Source organism: Nothoprocta perdicaria, unplaced genomic scaffold (assembly GCF_003342845.1).
Source record: "Nothoprocta perdicaria isolate Ctin4 unplaced genomic scaffold, notPer1 scaffold_63, whole genome shotgun sequence".
Classification (NCBI taxonomy): Eukaryota; Metazoa; Chordata; class Aves; order Tinamiformes; family Tinamidae; genus Nothoprocta; species Nothoprocta perdicaria.
In genome coordinates this window covers 1,382,281-1,406,014 of record NW_020455899.1, presented here as the reverse complement: position 1 = coordinate 1,406,014, position 23,734 = coordinate 1,382,281, and positions in this window count along the sequence as shown.

Sequence of the window (23,734 nt, the reverse complement as noted above, 5' to 3'; positions counted from 1 at the left end):
TAGCAGCATTTGTGGTACAGTTAGTGGAACTGTTGTACCACTGATAACACTAATGATTTAGTGGTGCAACTAAAGAATGATCTTCTGCTTGGAATGATCTTCAGCTTGGAATACGTAGAATTGGATTTAACTACTGCTTATGCTCAAAGTACAAATCATGTATCTGAAAAAAAGAGAAGGAGAAAAAGGTGGAACACTTGTATTCGTATTTTGTTTCTTCATTGGTTGGCCTTAATATGTAAAATAATTATTTGCATAGAATAATGGAACATAATAAAACCTTTCACTGCTTCTCTGTAGCCTTAAACATCTATGATGCTTTTCAGATGGTGTGTATTTTGATTATTCAGATTTTTATGCTTTAAGATGTCATAGATGCATAATGTCTATGTGATCAGTAGTGCAACCAAAATCTATCAGTACAGGCTGTGACACTGCTAAATACAAAATAACTCTTTCATAATGCTTTCATTTTAGAAAAATTAACATTAATATCTAAGTCTGCTAGTACATTTCGGGTAAACAGGAGCATCAGGATAAATATATTGTACTACAAGACATTGCTTTTAATAATGTACAGTTATGCAGACAAAAAGGGGATAATTATCTGTAAAAGAACTAGCTGCCAAGTACTTGAAAAATGTTAATTTTATACAAAGACTTCCAGAATGTACTTTACTACATAGTTAACATGAAACTGAAACTAAAAAGCTTTGGAACTGCGGGAGACTTCTGTATCAATCATATTGTCTGCTCTCAGAAATAACAATTACTTGCTCAGGAAGATGGGGAATAAAGTAAGAATGGCTGTGATTTTTTTTTTCCTCTAATCTGCTCCCTTCAATTATTATCCCAAAGCTTTTACTCATTATAAATGCATTTGAATTGAACACTGGTCATCATGCTCTTCGGGAATGAGTAAGCAGATAAGGTCATTTGTAGCTTTGTATACGGAGTGCCAGAGGAGTTCATTGTTGTCCTGTTTTTCATTAATGAAATCACATTTGGTCTGCATGGGCTTGTCTAACTTCTGATAAGGAGCAAGATAACATATCTGTGCTAACAAAAACAATGTTTGCTTGGTAATGGGACACTTGCTAGCAAAAAGCACATCTCTGTGCTTGCAGCAAGAAGGGAAGAATATATGGAAATGTTATCTTGGTAAGAGTGACCTGAAAATATTGCACATCACATGTTGCCTGTGTGTGATACTCCCTGCTCAGCATCATATGGTACCAGAGCAGTGGAAACTCTCTGCCCACATAAGAGCTTTCCGGGTGGGGGAGCTGCCTCCTCAGGACTCTGTGAGAAGTCGCCAAGAAAAGTGGGGGTCACTTCCTAAGTTGTATTAGTGGAGTCCTTTCGTTGGAAAACTGTCAGGCTCCTGCTTACTGAAAAATGAAAACCTCTGAAACTGTGCTATTCCTGATAGATTGTTCCATCCATGGAGGAAACACCTTGTTCTGAAAGTGTCGTCAGCCTTAGAGTTGTTAATTCCCATGTCCTCTGTATGCTGCATATGGCAGTAAGTTCATYGTCCAGTCATGAAGGTGGAGAAAACCCAGGACATTGACTTGAGACTCTTCATTCTTAGCACAGTAAGGTAACATTTTATAGGAATGTGAAGTAGTCGCTTAAGAAGTAATGGTGACTAATTTTAAAATGTTGTGCTGATGTCTTTTTTTTTTTTTTTTCCAAAATACACATTAGTAGATGAAATCATGAGACATCAAGCAAGTTCCCTGCTGCTGTGGGTGGACCTGTCACCTGGTRTTTAAGTTGATTGTAGGGATTTGGGAGCAGGTTTGTTAGTAATTGAAGACTTGTACTGATTTCCTTCAAACACAGGCTGTCCTCAAAAGATACCAAGTCTGGAGTTTCTGGATTTGAGAATAATGTAATTCCATGGAAAAGGTGAGGGGGGAGGGACAACCTCTGTAGGTAGTATTTTGGGTYCTTTTTTACCTTATGTTGTTCAGGAGGTCAGCAAGGTATTCAGCTCTCCCAAATTAATCATGTTACCCTTTGAGAAACATTGTGAAATCAAAGTTCTGGTTATGAAAATTTTATGGATCTAAAGCTAAAGGTTATGAAACTGTGAGGTATAAAATTGAACTTGACTTATCACAGGTAGGTTTGTACTACCCTTGATGAAACAACATGCAAAAATATTTTTTGTTTTTGAAATTACCACAAAATATGTGATTGGTCTTCAGTGCTAATACTTAAGAGTTTGAGGTTGCGAGTTGTAGTTAATTCCTGTAATTCTCACATGCCAGTATAGAAATACTTCACAGAAAATGAGATTTRCAAGAAAAGGGGACATGCACCTTCTAAATTCATGTTAAAGTTCAACTAACTTCTACCGATTGGCTAGACAAAGGAAAGAAATAGTAGTAGTAGGTAGTTTATTTCTAATCAAAGTATATTTTATGAAGAGGCAAGTGTCTGTGGTTATTTCCTCTCCAGAACTGACTGAGTTCAGTACATTCAGATGTATATTCCTAATYAGTGGAAGTGTTCAGCTAAAAAACAGCACTCTTAAGAGATTCTTATCTCCGCTTAACCCTGCACTTGGACTTTTCCCTCTGTGCACGCTTAGAAAACAGTAACTACTCTRTGCCTCTGTTCATTGAAAGTAGAGTGCCAAAACTACCACCTAAAAAGCTTTTTGTTGTCTATATCTCTGCAGGTRTGCCTGGAGAAGTGGAACACGAAGTGTCTTTAGTTTGCAAAATACATACCTTGCTATTCTGCTCTCCTGTTATGCTCTGGCTAGAAGCCCTAATGCAAATATTTTGTGTCCCAGAGGACAAGGAGCAACATCCTTGGAATTGTTGTTGCCTGAGATAATTGTTTTAGATGTGATAGAGTAGGAGTGACCAGACAGCTCTGTTTCCCAGCTCAAGGTGGGATTCAGTGCTTTCCCTGTAACATAAAAGCACAAGGCAGTGTCTGCAAAGTCCCTGTGTGACCTTATGTATAGGATTTGTCAAAACCCTTTAATTTCAGCCTGTATTTTTTAATTACCATTTTAATGGTGTATTTGAGTACCCTTGGTATTGGGCAGCGTTATGCAGCGTACACATGGACCAATGCTGCAAAGCTCATTTGTGCAACTTGCTCTGTTGGGATCAGGTCGCATCACCATGTCTCTAACTCATGCCTGTTACAAATTCTGCCCAAGATCTGTGGGGAGATGCCAGACCAACAGCTAGGAAGAATCTTGGAAGAGGAGACAGAAGACAAGAAGAGTCTTAAGAAAGCCCGAGAATATATGAAGCATGGCTCTAAATCAAGACCCGTATTACTTTTGCAGCTGCTGAAGGAAAATAAGCTGTTGCTAAATGGGGATGTAACTATTGTTTTTCTTTTACTTCTCAAAATCCGAAGTTCACTGCTGCCCAAGTACTAAGAAGATGGATGACACAGACTATTTTCTACACCTGATTGAAGAGTGCACATAATGTCCTGGTCACTGTTCAAAATCAGTAGTAAATTGACATTCTCKAAATATTTATCTTTGCTTTGCCTTGAACAACAATGATGACTTTACTCACGTTCAAGATAGAGTAAGGAAATGTTATTGCTGGTTGTAATTGCTTGTCTTGACCATGTGTGGAGAGGAAGTAAACTAGAATTTAACGGCAGCTTTACATGCTGCTGCTGCTGCTGCTGCTAGCAGTGAGGGTTGCTTTTTGATTCTGAATTCAGAAGTGCTTTTGCTTCAGAGTTGTTAGAAAAGAGCCTGTTGCTTTGTGTGTTTATTTGAAGAGTCAACTTTGCCATCTGAGAGTTGTATTGCCCCACTGCTTGAAGTGGAAGCTAGTTGATAAAAAAAGTTAGGATGCTAGTGAGGACAACTGAGAAAGCCACTTGCTGCTTGAAGATCTTGCCTTTTTCTAGCATAACTAAGCATAGTAATGTGAACGGAGGCTGAATGTATCTGACRCACTATATCCAATTTTCATGGTGCCAAGTATAGATGGAAAGTGCTATTTTAATATTTGCAAAGCAGAACTTGACAGAAAAGAATCAAGTGCAAAAAATTCAGTGTGGCAAGAAAAAGAGACTTGATGAGTGGGGCCTCTTATAGTAATACACAGAATTCTGGTGTGTATTTAGATTTTTAAATTGAAGACACGCTGGATTTTCTGTTGATTGCTTCACTGGTGGATATCCGTATGCTTAAGTTTGTCGTTACACAGATGAGTTACCTTGGTGGTAGGATGCTTGGTTTGTATGGTTGGTAGGCAGTGAAACTGGAAACTTGTCATATTACTATTTCTAGCTAAAAAGAAGACTGTTGTCTGTCACATCATCTTGATAGGCCATGCAGGGCAACACCTATGTTATAGTGTCTAAAAGGTGATTGCTGTTACTGTTACTCAGACAAATTAAACTAAATTTTCTACTTCCCTGTAACTTATTAGATGCATCTCATCTCCAGTAGGGCATATTTGTACATTGGTGCTTTACTGGGATATACCTACTCCCATGCCCTGAAATTGGTGGAACTACTTTAGTTGGAGAGAGAGTGTCATCCTAAGCACTGACCTTAGTTGGCTATGAGAACAGGTTGCTTAATTTAGTCCTGCTCTCCCTTCGCCTCTGACCCCAACCATCCTGTTGCTTGTCTTTATGTTAACGCTCGGAATTTCTAAGTGGAGTTTCCAACTGCATGAGGGAGAGAGGAAAGTGATGGATGAACAGTTGGGGTATTGGATTAAACTAGCAGCTACTATTCTAGTGTGAACAGAAGCACTTGGAGTTGACCAAGCTTCTTGTGTGGCTTGGCTCACAGAATAACTTGAGAAGGGAAAAAGGGCAAAGTCATTAAACATTTGGGACAAGAGAAGGACAGGAAGAATATTTGCCAGGTTGTTTCTGAAGAAAAAAAAAAMCTTTCAAATATATTTTGTAACTCTTCTAGGACAATAGAGCTTAAGCCCTTGGTTAGAGAGAGTAGCAGCATGCAGGCAAAATGGCTAGAGGGGGCAAATACTTGAAGAAATGTCTGAATKGTTTATATGTGAGGATTTGAGTAGATGTATGAAAATATTCATACAGTTTGTAAAGTCGGACATAAGTTATTTTGACCAAAAACTGCCTCTGTTTTGTCAAGCAAAACGAGTGTAACCTCAGGATGCCAGAATGCATGCTACATTTTAATGGAGTCTGTTCTTCCAAGGCTGAATTTGTAATTTTGAGAACAAGTAAGTCTTTGGAGAGCTTGACTGTATGTAGAGATGGGAAATGAAATCGTTTGGTTTTGCTGGGATTATAGTGTTTGATCGTGTACAGGTAAATTGAGAGATCAGAGCAGCTTTAGCAAAGTAGAGAATGAGCTGTTGCACTATTAAAGTAATAATCAGGAAGGAGGTGGAACATGGGTTTTTGTTTTTCTTTAATAGAAAAACATTCTTCAAAGGATTAAGTGAAATAATTAAAACCTTGGTTTACGCTCTGTGTTCTGCAATCTGCTCTGTGTTCTGTGTGCTGCAATCAGTTGCTTCTAACTTTTCAACTTCAGACACTACGCAGAAACTTGTTTGGCGTCTGCCTGTGTCTATTTATTTGGTGTCTTTCAAATGAACACCTCTGCTCCTCTGGGAAATAATATTGTGGATGGAGGGAAAATACTTGTTTTTCCAATTTCAAATTTGTTTCACTGAGCAGAGATACAAGACGTCTTGAATGTTTTTGCTTGTGGCCTCTTTTTTATACTTCTGCACTTGGGAYGAGAAGGAGGAAAAAAATGTGGTTTGAAAGTTTTCTTGGTTTCTGATTTACAGTGCCCAGACAGAGTGTGTGTCGTGTGAGAAGTCTGCCTGAGGACTACTCTCCATGAATATCCTGAATTTGTCATTCATACACAGATCGCTACAGGTTATAGGTGCAGAAAGCTGAGTTGTTGGATGGTGTGAGAAGGTACAGCTCTAGAAATCTTTGGGCTTGAAGTTTAGAACACACCAGTGAGGATTAGGTTTTGGCAAAAGAGACTTTTTTTTTGAGTAGCTTTTCCTTGCTTTCATTTGTTCTTAATCCAAAATGATCAAGTTTAGCTGCTACATTGCTTCATTTACAAGTATGTAAAATGTAAGCTCACCACTGGAAGCATTATTAATTTCCTTTTTCCACAGTGTTTCCTTGCCACATACAGGAATTCATGTTCTGTTTTTGCTTGGCAGCAGTTCCTGGGAGTGCATGCAAATACTGTAGAGGTTGCAGGGCATGAATCACCAAACTATGGCACTTTCAACTCTGGAAACATGTCCTCAGGAGCTGGATCCTTGCCTGTCATCTGCTGTCAGTAAATATCTGTGAAGGCTACAGCAGAGTTTGTCATCTTGTTCTCATTACTTGAGGGGTAACATCCTCTAACAGCTACTGGCTTAATCCTCAGCTAAAGTGGAAAGGCTGTGTGGTCCAGTGGTTTCAACCACTGTTTATGAATGAAGAGGTGATGGGATTTGAGGCAGTTTTTCTTATGGGCAACTTTGACTTCAGTAGATACCRTAGTGGGTTGATGCAGCAGTTCGCGCAGGAAGATACCTGGAACATTCCTAGAACATTTGTATCTAAACTCATTCTTGTAATGGAGAATATCTATTTTTCTTAGTACAGTGAAGAAAGATTTGAGTCAAGCACTGGAACAGCTTTCCTGGGGAAGTCTTGCATCCCTGTTTTTGGAGGTTTTCAAGTCCAGGCTGGCTGAAGCCCTGAGCTCCCTAGACTGACCTCATGACTGGTCCTGTTTTGAGTGGGAGGTTGAGCTAAAGATCTCCCAAGGTCTCTTTGAAACTGATTAATCCATGGGCTCAAATTTAAATGCCTTTATCATGAAACCTTATCATTCAGAGGGGGACACAACTTCAGTCATGGCCCCTCACATCTTTCCAGATGCTGCCAACTTCTCATAGGGCCCCAAAGGTAGAGGTTGACTTAGATGTTTGATGAAATGTCTTCTGATCCTTCAAGGATAAACTGCCTTAGTCTGCATGCTGCTGCAGCTCTGGTTATAATCTTTGCTCAATGAAAAATGACTTTATAGAAGTGAATCTTCTTGTAAAGGCTTCTAGTGGTAGATCTCTGAACAGTTGAGACTGGGGATAGAAGGATGTTGGAATGTGACAGGGCAAGAAACAAAAGCTGAATTACATACTGTGACTGTCTGTCTACTATTTCTCTTCAAAGGACCCCTTCACTATCAGTCCTTAATTTACCAAGTGCTTTTCTAAGAGTGTGAAAGAAGGAAGGGATAGAAGGAAGCATTTTCTTCACAAGTTTGATTCACTAATGCACACACACTGTGCTATCTCAAGCCTATAAATTCTGTCTGAGCTCATTTCCTCAGGGTTAAAAATGACTTTATGGACCAACAAACATAATATAGTGGTTGTGCAAAAGAAGGAATTCAGTCTAAAAGAGAGTGTATGCACTGTTCATGAATGAAGTGCTACTGTATAGGACAGCTTTTTTTTTTTTTTTTTTTTTTTGTCTCTGCCCTAGTTTGAGCCTGCCCAGGCCCAGGAGCAAGCAGTGACTCAGAGAAGCAAGTCACATACTGGATGGGTCCTTAGTGTAAGCACAGGAGCCATCTGCTGACCAGGGAATATCATACTACGCAGGATTTTCTAACAAGTAAACCAAACAGCAGCTGTGTTGTGTGTGAATAGTGTTTGTGGTTCTTTGAAGGACTCGGGCACTGGAGGAATGTATCTTTCACATCTTAAGGCAGTTGTTTGATGCTAATCAGGGAATCATAGTCTTTCTTGTTTGCTTTTAGATACTTATATACTATAAAGCAGTGACTTGTTTGCAAGATACCTGTTTTATTTGCATGTGTTGCATTGTGTTAGCAATTAAAACAAATTTGACTGCTTTCCTCCTCCTGTTTCTTTTGTCTGTTTCTCATCCTTTAGTGTTAGAGATCTTTAAAGCCACCATAGTGACTCTGAGACTCCAAACAAAGCAAAAAGGAGACTCAATGTCTTTGGAGAYATTCTGCAGATTTTGGTGGGAGTTTGTCTTTGGAAAAGACTTCAAGTCTCTGAAAATCCTCATTGACCCTTCAAACTAAATTTTTGGCAGCTGGTCCTTTCTCATCTCTTCATCTCAGTGCCAGTGATTGTCATCATTTGTGAGGAGAACTGCTTGGGAAAGAATATWATCAGAGATTATCTTTCAGATAGTTCTTGGTAATTAGAACTAAGGATAAGATATGTTGCGAGGAATATGTTGACTGACACATCTCCCAGTCTCCACTTCTGTGTAAGACTAACCCTCTCGTCTTCTATGCTCCCCTCTGAGCCAGTGAGCATTGCTAACACTGTGTGCCCTTTTGCTCATTTTAACAGATTTTATCTGCGTTGGATTTTCTCTGCTGTGTCAGTTCAAAGTCAGCGAATGACCGACCTTTAATGAGTCATTCTTTATTTGCTGATGGGTATTTTGGGTAGCTAGACTTCCAGTTGTGCCAACTGCTCTACCAAGCAGAAACTCCTTTTAAATGGCCTTTAAACATGTAAAGTGTCTGATAGAGATACCGTGGCCTTCAGGCTAAAGCATTGACTGATCTGTGTTGCATAATTACATTTCAGAAAAATGTCTTTTTTTTTTCTTTTTTTTTTTTTTAACTTTTCCATGTCCCATTAACCTCTCTGGAGTGTTTGTCATCAACCCGTAGAAGTGTTACGTTACAGACATCCCTGTGTTCTCCCAGTGGCATTCTGGCTGCYGTGTGAGTTTCAGATAGTTTTGATATTTTCCAGATTCTTGCAGAACACGAAAAAATGGAACATGGACCATGAGGCTGTGCTTTGGAAAWACCACTTTTCTTGGAGGCTTCTTCCCAAGGTCGGAGTGGTGTAAGGAAATCTGAGTGTAAATAGGATTCAGACACTGTTTAGACAGCAGAGGACTGACAAACAGAGCCATTAATTTTATTTTCACAATAGAGCAACAAAGGACATTGCAGGGGCCAGAGCATCCGTTGATGTAAATTGACATATTTTTACTGATGAGGGGATTCATATCCTTTCATTCCAGCTGCCAATGTGTCTCTGAGAGACAATTATGTATCTCCAGTCAACATCAAGGGATGAAAAAAGCAACATTAAAGAAAACAGTCTGCTTAGATCAGTATGTCATTAAAGCCATTAAAGTCATTAAATAGAGAAAGTCTGTACATTTTTGATTTAAAAAAAGGGCTTCAAGAGACTGTACCTACATACGGCAGGGCTTAAATGTGCAGGTGTTCTGGTTAAAGACGTTCTCTTTTGTTTTTATATGTAATTAATGGCTTGTTTTAGAGRTGAAGTAATATTAAGAATGTGCCAATTTATGTCCTGCTCTTGTAAATGTGCAAAAATGCACCTCAGTACTTCAAAGGGGATTACTCACAGGARCAAAATGAAATGCAGATTGGTTTTGCTCTCCCTTTCTTTCTTCCAGGTTGGTGGTTCTAATGTAAATTCTGATGTCTTGCTCTCAAAATGCCCCCTGTGGAAATTCCTGCTGTAATCTCATTGCCTGCCAATATACATTTATCCATTTCTTTCCCGTAATAGGTTATTTTGCTGTGCATTTCTTCCTGGAGATTAAAGCTGAAGTTAACTTCTGCCTGGGTTTCACTGTGGCCAGAACATGCAGCCTGGTCAGGGGGCGGCTGAAGACAGAGGAGAGCTGTGGCCAACCTCTGTGTGCTGAGAGACATTTTTGTCCCCAGGCTGGTGTTTGGAGAAGATCGGGCAAATGGGGCCATGTTTGCAAGAGGCGGGATGTGCCTTGGTGCTGCTGACCTCGATTTGGGTCTGCCTTCCCTCTACCTCCGCTGCTTTTCTCACAGGGCTCCTCCAGCCTGGACAGGTCGATGAAATTGTCCCATGGGCAATTTGGCCTGTCAGGCTGTCAAGCACCAACTTGCTTGATGCTATACTGTGCTGGTACAGGATCACTTTTACAGCATGTTTCCCAAAGCTTTGCATATTCAAATGTCTGTAGAGGCTCCTCCAGCTCTGAGCGAAGGTCTCTGTGACCCGGCTGGTTCCTCAAGGTACTTGGAGCAGTATCCGTGGGTTAATTCAGTCCAATCAGTCCTACCTGGGCCAAAAGGTTACTCAGAAGTCACAGATGCCATTTACATTACTCCCCAAACTGCAGGAGTTTTGTATGTAATTCTAGACGCCGTTACAGGCGGCTGTTTTGCTTCTTGCCTGGGTCAGAAGCGCAGTTCTCCTTGTCCTGCTCAGTCTGCAACAAGCCCCAGTCTGTGTCTGACCATGGCCTTGCCAAGTATCCATTTGCCTCCCAGAGCTAAGCACAAACAAGCCCTTCATCCATCATCCATTGAAGTCCATAGGAGACTTTCCTCTGACTCCAGTAGCAGTCGGGAGGAGGGAGCCTTTCATCTCTCCTTCATAGAAACTGGTTGTTCTAGGTCCTTATTGTTCTTGCCTTTGTCCCCATCATGTCTGAGCACTTCAGTCTGCAGTGGATTACTCTCTTCTACTTCTATACATTTATTTTGTATACTTGAAGAGGCTGGGAAATGCAAGTGTCTCCATTACTTTGCACATCTGCATCTTTAAATGGAGACGGGTGGCAAAGATGAAAGGTCTGATTTCTGAGATGTGAATGACCATTTACTGTGATTTTTTTAAAAGATGTTATGTACTTTAAAATCATGACTTGTTTTTTTAAGCCCATAAGCATCCTGAAAGGACCCCGCTCTAAATAACTTGACCAGATGTCACTGACGAAGTCAGCTGCAGAAGAGTTGAACAGTCTTCTCCAGTTCTTCATCTGCTTCTGTGTGCACCTRGAGTATGGTGTGCAGTTCTGGGTTCCCCACTATAAGAGGGACATGGAGCTTCTAGATGTGTGGATAGGTGTAAGTTGCAACACAGGCAGTTCCATCTCCAGGTGAGGAAGAACTTCTTAGCTGTGAGGGTGCCCGAGCCCTGGCACAGGCTGCCCAGGGAGGCTGTGGAGTCTCCTKCTCTGGAGATCTTCCCAACCCACCTGGATGTCACCCTGTGCCCCGTGCTCTGGGTGTCCCTGCTGGAGCAGGGGTTGGACTGGATGATCTCTAGAGTTCCCTCCAACCTCAACCATCCTGTGATTTTGTGATTCTGAACAGTTAGGTCGTCCTCCCTCTTCTGATTGCCTTGGCATCTCCTCCAGTTGGGCTACTCCAGCTGTTGAGTCTACAAGCACAGTGTCAGCAGCAAATCTGGGCATGTAAGGAAAAGTCACCTTCTGCAGGATACTGATGGCTTGTTTGAAGGTATTGAGGGCCTTTCTCCATGTTGTCATTTAACCTATTTGTTTCAAAGGGGCTGGGTCCATGGTTCAAAAGAAATAAAAATGTGCTGAAGAAATGAGGCTCGTTTCAAAGACTGACTCTTACGTGAGTGAATGCAAGTTAGCAGAGGACAAGAGCAGCCTAGTGGCTTGTTCCTTTCATATGGAGATGCAAGTATCTGACAGAAATTTGGAAAAAGAAAATTAAGTTTTATAGCGTATTGGCACAAACAGYTCAACCCTTCATCTCTCAGCCTCCCTGGTAGATTTCTGATGGGTTATGGGTGCTTTGAGGTAGCCAGATACCTGCAGTGTAGCACCAGGGCCAGCAATTAATCACACCTCCAAAAATGCAATCCCCCATTAAAGCCTGGCTATAGATATGAAAATATAGCATTTCATCTGAGTCCTTCGAAGTCTTTGAATGTCAAAATAATAATTGCAAGTATATAAAACACAGATCACTTTCTGAATGTGTCACAGCCACATTAAATACAAATGCAAGCATGTTGGTAAGGGTGCAAGAAGCAGCAAAACAAAATTTCAGGAGACCTATGGCACATCTCCGTAACAAGCACCACTTTAAACGAAAAATCTGTCCCTGTTTCTTTGGCCAAATTCAGGGCAATTCATTGAATAACTGAGTCACCAGAATTACAGAGTTTTAGTGGGTTTTGAGGTAAGCATGTGATGGTTCAGCTAATGATAGAATAAGAAAGTGTTGCTGAAAGATCATTYGAAAAGTTCATGGAAATATCTCCTTGCAACTTCAGCCAAGAAGCAAAGGGAGGTCATGAAATCAATTTCTGGAGTATGGCAATGGCTAAACATTGGAAAACTGCTGTGTTAAGGAAGAGAGGCTGAAGATTTAAAAAATAGGCAGTTCCTTGGTGGTTTAATGAAAGTTTGTGGTCTATAAGCTCCAGAATGTTCTGGCCAACAGAGTGCAGATGATGGAAACATCGGTTTTGAAAGACTTTTGCCAGACAACAGTAGCCAATTAATCCCTTAATTCCTTCTTCCTTAGCATGAATATAGCTAAAACAAAAAGTATTAGGACTTTTGTCAAATGTTAGGGGTGTGACAAAGTTGGATATGAAGGAGGGGAGTGAAGCTTTGAGCCTTCCTAAAGGAGTTCTTTGGAAGTCATGAATATGGCATCCACAGGAATTGCTATCTGGATTATTTTTTTTTGTTTTCTCAGCCTACTTAMTCAGAGACAGTATTGCCATTATGCAAAACTGATGCCAAAAAGTCTGTGACAACTTGCTGTGTTGTTGCTGGAGGCACCAAGCAGTGTTTTCTTCCTAACTTCTTAGTTGGATTTGAGGGTGGGATGCAGGAAGGATAAGTGAAGGAGGGAAAAATGAGGAGAGCATAGTCTTTTCAAAATGAAAATTTCATTTCAGTCTGAAACTGGTCTGAAGGTACCACTGAACACAGTGTTTGAGGATTTGTTGGGTCTGGAAGGAGAGAGTGGCTCAGTGGTTAGGGAACTTCAGGGCAGAGCTTCCCACCAGCTTTCTTTGTGGCCTGTGATAAGTCTCTCAACTTTCTACTACTAGTGACATTGTTTGAAAYGAATGCTTTTTAAAATGAAGACTGTGTGGTTGTGTGAGGRAGCTATAATCTTCAAAAAATGAAAAATCTTTTGCTTACAGCTCTAGGTTCATTAGGGTTTCAAAATCCCTACAAAACCCTATGGACTAGAAAATGAAACCTCTGATGTAAGTTGTTTGGATCCCAGAGCTGAACCAGTGAAATATTTCCAAGCATTCTGATTTTTCTTTCCGATCGTCTATGTAAGATAAAGTCGGACTGAATGATATAGTGAACTATTCTGACCTCAAAAAGTTGAAGATGGTGATTGATCGATGATGAAGATTTTTTCAGCTGAAAAAATTGAAATCTATCTCTGGGTAGAAGTTTCTTGGRGAGCTTGCACTTTCTCTGAAAACCTTTTCTGAGAAGAAAGGAGATTCTAGATAAAAAATATGAAGGGTAAAGGGACAGAGCTCTACAAGTCTGAATGAAAATCTGAAACTGAGGTGCTGGGCTCCTTTTTTCAGGAAGCAGCAATGAGTTTAGAACACAGTTTGGATGGATTTCACCAGGAAGCATCAAGCTATGCATCTAGAGAAGAACTGAGACCTTGTCTATTTATGTTACGTGAAATTATGCATTATTTTTGAAAATYGAAGTCTGGGGCTTTTGTGTAGTTTGGAATGCCCAGGCCCACCCAACTCTTCYTGTCACTCACACTCTGCAGCACAGATTCCAGGGGGGTAAGCTGGGAGAGCTGGTCATCATGATGAGTGAGGGAGCACCTTGTGCTCTCCTGCACAGGGCTTTAGGCTGAGCAAAGCCATTACTCTTCTCTGGTCACTTTTCACTCATGCCACACGCAGAAAGAAACTCAGTCCCCATGCGTCTCCTCACTGCAAAAGAAGGAATTTCTGAGGGTGAAGGCCATGATTCTTGATGACAAGCCATGCACAATACTGCAGAACAAGCAACAGCCTGTGGCACACCAACATGTTCTGCTGATAGGAAGTAATTGATTTCTTGATATCTTTAAACAGTCTGGTTCTTTGCTTGTTTGTTTATTTTGGCCTTTGTTGTTGTTGTTGTTGTTGTTGTTGTTTTGGGGTTTTTTTGTTTGTTTTGTTTGTTTGTTTGTTTGGAGAAAAAATAAAGTGCAATGTAGAAATATTTCTGCTCACAACCAGACTGTCCCAGAGCAGAGAAGTAGCTGCAGTGATGCACAGGATGATCCCTGTCCTACTGGCAGGACCTATTCTCTGTTTCCAGAGATAGTATCTAGCTTGTGCAGCAATGGACTAACTAACATCTGGCCACTAACCGGTTGGTTCAGATCATTTTGCAATGGCAACCTGTTCTCCTTAGCTTTTGCTATCCTTCCAGCCCATGAGTCACCCTCCGACTTCACCAGCACAGATCTGGCATTGTATTTAGATAGCGGGTAGCAATACAAAACAGTCTTGCAGCAAGGATCATACCTAGGGGTGTTGTTGACACAGACCCACACATTTCTCATGATCTCATTAGCAACTGCAGAGCTTGAAGACKTGTCCATGGAGGCAGTGTTTATCCCTATCACCTCCACTCTTGTAAATTTATACAGTGTGAGATGTTATAACTGATAAGTGAGGTGAGACACCTGGGAAAATCCCCAACACCAAGTCAACGTGATAATCTCATTGAAATAAAGCATTAATATAATTTGACAGGTCTTATGGAATAAATTGTGTCATTTAGACTCTGTTATAGGGATCAGAAATAGCTGTTTCATTTTGCTCCTGGAGAGTGGCATTAGGCTGAAGCTGAGAGGAAAGGAGGCAGCACTTTGAGTACTGGCTGTTTGTAAATTATTCCAGATTTAGAAAATGTTTGCCAATTCCTTGCAAACACAAATGTTTCTGTGCCAGGCTCTCCTTTCTGCTGCAGACATCAAGTCAAGCAGTTATGAAGTGGARAAGAAGGCAGAAGCTCATCCTTCTGTTAATCCTGTAACACAGCAGACCATTTGGCTGGACGTCACTTGTTTCAGCGCTGTGTCCTCTCTCCAAGAACTCTCATGGAGCTCTTGTCATTTCTGTGAAAGCATCTGCCTGTGTGCCTGCAGTACTTATGAAATCTGTAGGGTTATCTACTAAATGTTGTGTGGTTTTAAGTACGCTCTTTTGTGTCCTGAAGAAGCCTGAAGGACGTTGATGGGGTCATTCTAGTTTGCAGTAGGAAAGACTTCTGGATTCTCTCCATGATTCTGGAATCACATAGGACAGTACATTTGTGCATTCAAGGCCACGAGAGGTGCTAAAGACTGTTTAAGGCTGGAGAAGTTGCCTCTTTCACAACCTACTAGGTGAGAAGACCTCAGATACTACTGCTGTGTATGCCAGCTTGTTCTTCTGTTGTTTGTTTTCCATCTTCTTCAAAGTGTTAATTTTCTGCTGCTAGATGAACTGTGTGTGTGGGGGGAAATGTAGAGATGCCATCCAKACCTAATGCTGTCTGAACATCTTTGAGTCCTACGTGATATCTAAATAAGACACACATCCATTAGCCAAACTATGGAAGAAGAAGTCTACATAATGTAAATAAGCACTTTTTACAGACTTCCTTTGTCATAATGATCCTATATCAAGGAACAGGTGATGCAAAGCATGTAATTAAGGGCAAAGGTAGGTGGAGATACCCCATGACCTCCAGTATCATCCGGCTGATTGCAGAGATCAGCATTTCAAAGCACCTTGGGCCAAATACTTGCAGGAGCTCAGCTCCTTGGAAAAATCAAAGCACTCATTTAGATGCAAAGTTGCTTTAGAACTGATTTCTTAAGGAAATTGGGGATTAGATTTTACCCTTGCTTCTCTGACCATTTCTGTCTTTCAGAGCTTGCCTGTGAATGACTTCTGTGTCCATGGGCTAGTCACAAGTGGCACAGCAATGGCTGTTGCTTCAGAGCATTTGAATTTCATACTGTAACTGATTTTTTCATATGATAAGATTAAAATGATGGTGAAACAGCCTCTAACCCAATCAGTGGTTGAACTGATACATTTGTTGTTCTGAATCAGGATCTGCTCCCTTATCCTGATGGGAAATGGATGTGAAAATGGGGGTGGGTTCATAGCAGAAAGAAGCTGGAGACACACAAAAGATACAGGGATGCCTGGAAGGAGTTAGAGGAGAAAAGGGCATGTTTRGCTCAAAGTTGTAGGAAATCAGGTCCATGGGAGTGTTCTTAAAGTGCATCTTTGTTTGGGTTTCTGATCCTTGGGATGGCTYCATGAWATGCAGTCAGGAGATACTGCATACCATACCTCAGAAATAGCCAAGCCTAGGGAAGGTCACAATAATCTCTCATGTTCCTATGGATCTGGATAAAATGAGAAAGTGAGCTAAAATAAATATGGGTTTTTTTTTGTTTGTTTGTTTGTTTGTTTTTTCTTTGGTGGGCACCATCCTGATATCAAAGTTCAGAGCAGGTCAGAGTGTTCACTAGCTGGCTTGGTGGGCTACTGGCAACTGTTCTTGTTGTCACCACATTCATGTACGAGAGAAGATGAATCCAAGCACTGTGAGGACAACTGTGGGCARCTGTCCTAGCCCAAGATGGGTTGAGGAAGGATATTCTTGGTTTCCCAAGGAGGAAGCAGGGGTACACCTATTTTACAGCAAGAAAGAACCTGACGGGAGGGATAAAAAATAAACATTTTTGAACATCTGAAGGATGAACCTGAAGAAAAGGTCATATGGCTCTGTGTGAATTTAAGTGAATTTAGTGGTTATGTGTCTGCTAATCCCCAGAGACTCTCACAGTGTAAACCAGATTTAGCAAAGGGAGGTAGCTTTACTCTGGCCTCATACATAAGGACTACCATAGCTGTTTTTGCCAGCTCATCTGTCAATAGAGTTCCTCGTCAGTACCTGCCTCAGCAGGTTCRCAGATGGTCATTTTTAATGACCACTCATGAGAGGCAGAATTGCTATGCATGAGGGCTGGAAAAGCCAACACTGAATCCAGACCAGAGTGCTTGAGACTGTATCCGCTTGAGTTTTGAACCCATCCAGGAATGAAGAGGTTGCACGACCTCTCCAAGCCCTTCTCATTGCTAAGTAATTAAATTGGCTGAAGACTTGTTTTTCTCTCCTCTTCCCCAGTGAGTGATGGAGGAAGTCAACACAACTGGCACCTGCTGGACAGCAGGCTCAGTGGCCTGAAGGACCTCCTGTGCAGGCCTGGATTGTTACAAGCTCCTCAGTTTTGCTGCCAAGGAGAGCAAGTAGCCATAAAATAATGAAAGTGTCAATGAGCATGTTTGCTCAACACCTCCTGGGCTCCATGAAAATGGAGATTCACTTAAAATATGCAGGTGTCAGTCTTCACATTCACACTGCAGCAGCCCTATCAGGATGCTATGACACTAATTATAGCATTGGTTGGGATGATGGGGTATAAAACCGCTGCTTTTTAAGCCTGTAATTATGTTGAGGCTTTAATATAACAGGAAGATTAAAAAAACAAAAACAAACCAGTAGAGGAAGAGGGAAGCAGGAAAGCTGTGACTTCCAAGCTGTTCTCCCACTCACTCAAACAACTGGCCTGAGCAAGTGTGTTTCAGGAGGTTGTGTTTCAAGCTAGATGACCTTATGCTAACAGCTATACATCCCTATGGCAAGAATCAGCCCCTGATGTGCAGAGCTGGGAGCTTGAAATCACAGCACTGCATGGGAAGTGGGCGATGTGATTTGCACAGTAAGAGTCGCCTCACGCCTTAAATTGCAGTTTCCATAAAGCAATTTTTATCTTAACCTTGTAGTGCCTCCAGCAAGTCTGTGGCAGAGCCCCACCGTTCTTGCTTGTCCCAGTTTCACTCAAGTTCGTATGGTTTATGACTTCTCTTCCAGGTTGCCCATCACATCTGATCAACAGCCTGTGAGGATCTGTGGCTCTGTGGTGAACATCATCTCATTTCATTGTTGCTTGTGGCATTCAACTGCATCATGCACCTTTCCAGAAAACAAACAAACAAACAAAAATAAGAAAGGAAAGGGGTGTTTAAAGCTTTTTTCTGTCAAAAAGCCACAGAACACATTGCTGTCTGCATTCATGTTGCGCTGTTGCTTTGTTAGATGTCCTATCAGGTAGGTTTTATGATCCTTACATAGGGTAAGGAGCCCCAGAAGAACATTGGCCAAAATTCTTTTCCAAATTTCTTGAGAAAAAAAAGTCTAGAGTAGCAGAAGTGCTGTATTTCTCTGTGCTGATCTGCATAGGTGTATCAGCTTAGTTTAAGAGTCAGAGGTACTGGTTATTCAGACTTTGGAACTTAGCTAAAAGTCAACTCATAAGACAATGCTTGATGACTGGGAAATTCATCTAGTTTCATGAGTTGAGCAGAACCTTTCACATCAAAGAGTTAATAGTGCTCAAGAACAAAACCAAAGCACTAAATTCTACTTTTGGGTAAAAATAAGTGAAATACAACAGTGATCATCAGTGCCTGTGCATGGCCACAACAGCTTGGAGCATGATCCAAGAGCTGGATTCCAGTGGTAATCTTCTCATTCTTGATTTCTGTGAAGGGTTTTTGTTCATTTTCTTRATAATTATGCAAGCAGTAAACGGATGCACCTCCTACGAAAGAACAGTGAAATGCTTGTGTTTCTTTATGGTCAATAAGCTGTTCGACTTCAGTCAAGCATTGGGTACTGGGAACTCTTTAAATACTGGTCCAGATTGCTGAACAGCAATCACGGCTACATTCTCTTCATTTTAGGGGTGAACTAAACATCATTGAGTTTTCCTTGTGCCCTACGTAATCAAAGTGTCTCAAGGATTTCAAAAACACCAGTTGCTGGACCCACAAGTTCTTCTTTGTTCCTTTAAACCAGGGAAACAGACCCTTTCACCGAAAGTGCACATGCTGCCCAGATGGTGTGGATCTCAGAAAATCTGCTTTATTCAACTGCAAAGGAGAGAAAGAAGCACAATAGAAAGGAGAGACGAAGCATAGTTAGTCAATACGTTCTCAATATTCACTTCACAAATGCGACAAAGGGAAACCAAAATGCTGGTGTCTACCACCTTTCTCTCACATATTGCCTTCTATGCCAGCCTGAGGTGCTACACACATCTCTACAACTCTGGGTCTAAGCGTGGAAATTGTCACTGGGGGTGCCATAGAGACTCAATGTACTTTCTGATTGGATGTGCTGACCTGCACAGCATTCACAATTAGTCCATAAGGGAAGTGAGACTCAGAAAGATGTTAATAAGATTGACAAATTATGATGGACAKGGACCTTACTTTCATGGGAAAAGTTCATCCTAGGTCTACCTCAAGGAAGCAATGTCATGGGTGGATCCAGATAGCAGAATATTTCTTGTTGTACTCCCAGAATAGATATCCAAGCCCGCAAAACATAGCGCACACACATGATACGAAGGAAAGGCACATGGATTTTGGATCTAGTTGAAAGGTTCCCCCCCAAAAATAAGAAAAGAAAAAAAAAAAAAAGAAGAGAAAAGAAAAGAGGAAAGGAAAAGAGAGAATGTTTACTGAATACAAACAATCTTTTCATTGAAATTAAAATAGAGAGAAACAGGAGGTCATTTGGCCCTGACCTGTATCAGAGGCTGTTAAATTTCTTGCAGCTACCAATATATGGAGACCAGTAATTTATTGTTTACTTGCATAATCTTCTAGACAACTGACCTGTTGTAAGGTGAGGATGTCAATGGCAGCAAACTATTGCTTTCCCGTGCTGTTGGTTCCCACAGTCAACTATCCATCCTGTTACAGTACTCATCCTCATTTCTAGTCTGAACCTGTCTAGCTCTACCTTCTTAGTGCCTCTCAAGCCTTTCCCTGCTAGGTTGATCAACACTGAAGGACGTGGCATTCCCTTCTTTTGGAAACATGTGAGTGTTTCTGCCTGGTACTGTGGTGTGCAGCTATTTAAATACTCCAAATGGGCAAAGTCAGGCTCCAGAGAAGTCTCAATAAAGCTGCATATGTATTTTTATTTTAGTGCCAATTTTAAACTGATATGACTCTATTGTCTATAGCAGAACTGATGTTATGTGTTGCATGGCCCACTAGTTAAGTGTTGCCTATGAACTCCAAGAAAGTATCTCCATTTTTGCCAAGCATTGCAAAACAAGGTCTGGATTTTCCCTAGAAAGGGCTTGTCCAGATGTCACATCAGTATTAGTTCATTCCTTCTGATGTCTTCTTGTTTTGCCCAATGTGAATATTTTGGTGATCAGGTCTTCTTAAAGATTCCCCACTCTTTCTAGGCATTACAAGGGTCAAATAGTTTTAGCAAGCTCATACAAGTCTTYGCAAAATTGCCTCTTAAAGCAAACAGGACATCTACATAGAAACATGCCAATACAGGCTGTATTAGGAAAATCATCTAAGTGGTTTTCTTCATCCACAGTGGAGTATCATCAAGAGTAAAACTAATCCAGCCTAGGAGAGGATGTGAGCRTCACCTTGGTGCTAATTCCTCACTGAAGAGATGAGTTTGAGGGTAAAGAAGATGTGAGGCCTGCACTTAACCTCTGCTGAGGCAGAAGAGGAAAAACAAGTGCTGTCAGCCCTCTTACTGGTCGGGTAACTTCCCTGGGCTTGTGGAAATGCTGCTTTGACTTTGCAAGGGATGGAGGAGATAGAGCAAGCACCTCTACAGCCTTGAATACCCTACGCAGGGACATTTCCCTCCTGGGCAGACAGAGGGGCAGTGGAACCAGTCTGGATCCTATACAGAAGATTTAATTCCAGATAAATAAAAACAGTTGTTTTAAAAAGCAAATAATAAACAGGTTTTTCTCCTCTGCAACTCACTTTACTTTTCAAAGTATGGGTCAGATGCAAAGCATAGTCTGCTACCACTAGTAAGACTTAAAATAGTGCACAGTTTGTTTACATGTAATTCAGCTTTTTGAGCAGAGTTTGATCTATGTGAGGAATTAATCAGTGTGTGAAGAACAACAGAAGAGAGAGAAGGCAAATCAGGGCTCTCTGCTCACCACTTAATAGTTATTTGCTTGTGTTTATCTGCATCCATGCAGTGCATATTGCTGTGTGTTAGCTAAACGTGTGTTAGCTAAATGTGTGTTAGCTAAATGTGTGTTAGCTAAATGCGTGTTAGCTTTGCTGCTCACTCTGGTTTAGCATCCATCTGCTGGCATCTCTGTGAGGGCAGCACTTGCACCCCAAGCTCACACGGCTATATCCGCATTTCAGTGTGAAGCACTTCAATTTTTCATTTGTAGATACTCGATAGCCATTTCAGCTATGGATGATGAAATATTGGATCTGCTTTGCTTTGTTTTGCTTTACCCATATGCTAAGTTCCACATTCAAATGTGCTCAAACACCTACTGAAAATAAACCATCTGGGAGGTATTTATTTTCACAGCCAAATATGGACCTTGGTTGAGTCAAATTTCAGGATGCAAACAGTCGGGATCAAGTTTACCTCCAAATGTTGAATTCCAGTCTCTTTGCGAGATATTTGGAAAGCAAGCAGCTGAAGCTATTTACCACAGGCATCAAGGAACATTGCTCTTTTTTTGTTATTTTTATTTTTTATTTTTCATTCTTACTTTTTATCCCTTAGAGTAGTGAAAAAAAAGAATCCTTGTAGCTCAGAGAGGCAGGTCCCATGTCCCTCATCATGCAAAGCCTGCCCTGGTCCAAAGCCCTGCATGGGCTGTGTGAGGGTGTTCAGTGGGATCTTCTCCCAGCCCTGCGCTCATTTGCCAGGCATCGTCCACGAGCTACTTGCCATCCCACACTCTCTTTTCTATTTATATTGCAAGTTCTTTCACTCAGTGGCAGAGCTTCTGCAGTGCTAAATGCAGAGGAATTTATGTCTAAGGCTGCTTGACAATGCTTCAATTACAAAGATAATAAATGTGACCTAGTGAGGTGTGTTTTAGAGTTTAATATAGGAAGCTGTTGCACAGGTGTAAAACAACTGGATGTGTTTGCCTGCTGGTAACAGGTAATTGTCAGCTTCTGGTCTTTGGGTATGTGGCTGATGCCACAAATACCCWTTGGGTGCATGCATTTTGCACCCCTGCCATTGGGCAGCACACAAATCGGACCAGATTTGTCATGTTGATGCTCTTTCACACTGGAGATTTTCTCAAAGATGAAGGAATACCTTCAACTAACCAGCTTCCCAACCACTTTGCAATGAGAAAGTGATACCTTGTGGCCCCAAAACTACTTGGATTGCACAGCTGGTTTCTTTCTGGGAGGGAAAGGAGGGGGAAAGGAATCTAGTTGGATGATTGGTTGGTGCTCCTTTGCTTTTTTCTTTCTGTAAAGCGCCAGATTTGTTGCTGCATCAGAGCACATACTCTCTGTACGTGGCAGATGCCTTATGAAATACACACCCACTTGCTTTCATCAGCATGGGCCATATCCTCAACATTGGCTAATCTTTCAGGGGAGGGAGGAAGATTTGTGAGTAAAGAAAGCTTTAAGATGTGCGCTAAAACCACATCACAGGCTGTGTGCAGCACAAAGCCCACAAGCACACAGCGATGCAGTWGCAAATATTCCAACCAGGGCTTCAACACCAGCACGCTGATCTGAGCCGGGCTGTGCCCTGGAGAGAAGGACGTCTCTTCCATTGCTGGCATGTTTCCATCAGCATGTTTCCAGGAGAGCAATGCACAGGGTTTCGGCTGTTTAAAGAGTCGAATGGAGGCAACTCCAATGTCTGGGGTCTGCTCTGGGTTTTATAATCAGGGAGGAAAGACAGCTGCTGAAAAGCAGAGACCTTGGGGGGAATCATAACAAGTTTTTCAGTTCTTGTAATGTATAAATCTTCCTGTTACCATTGAAGATCAGGCAGTTAGAAGAACCAGCTTACCCCAGAGGGAGAAGTGAGTAGGGTAAATCACTCTACACAGATTCTCTTTGCCCCTTAGGACAAAAAGGGATGGGAAGCTGGAGGGTAGGGGATGCTGCTGTGTCCCTGGCCTCAACTGCTAGCCCACACTGCAGACAGTCCTGCTGGTAAGAGGTGCCAAACTGTCCTTCCTAGGAGCTGAGAAACCTTCCAGCACCTAGGATTCCCTCTGGGTGGACGCACAGGGATTCCTGTGTAGGTGGATGCCCGCACGAGGCGGGCACGACTCCGTGCACAGCCCCGTGCACTGGCTCCGCTCCACTGGCGCCGCCTCACCCCGCGCTTCCTGAGGTTTTCCAGCAGGAAATACTGCAGCAGGCACGAGGCAGCCATTTGGAGCAAGACCTCTGCTCTAGGGCATGTTATGCATTAGTTCGAGCAGCTGTTTGCTWGAAATCTTTTTGGGTTGCTGGGTCATGCTTGCACTACACTGTTTTTTCCACAAGCAAGGCCCTGCTTCTGGAATAGCAAAGCCAGCTTTGGAACAACCATGTCTCTSCTTGGAAAGACTACCTGTGGCCAAGCCTTTCCATCCCTCTGCAARTATCAGTCCCGTCAGGAGATTATCATCCTCTTTTACGTCGTGTGTAAACTGGGTCCTCTGCTCAAGTTTTCCAGGGCAAGCTGTGATGTATCTCACTAGTGACTCTGGCTGCCTCCAGTACAGGCATATTAACTTACTAGCACTTCTTTTTTTTCCCCAAATCTGCATTTCAGCTCAGCCAGATGGCTAAAACAACATTTCGATGCTTTCTCCCTRCTAATTTCTCCATGCAGAATGAGCAGCAATGACTGAATTGCTTCTCATACTGATTCTCCAGAATCACTGCCTCACTGGTGGCTGTGCAGGAGGAGATTTTAGTGATGCAGTCAGGAGCTAACAAGTAACAAAAAGGCAGGACCCAACAAGGGCCTGTTAAAATATCTGTAAATCAGGTCTGCTAGTGGATTTGAACCTTAAGAT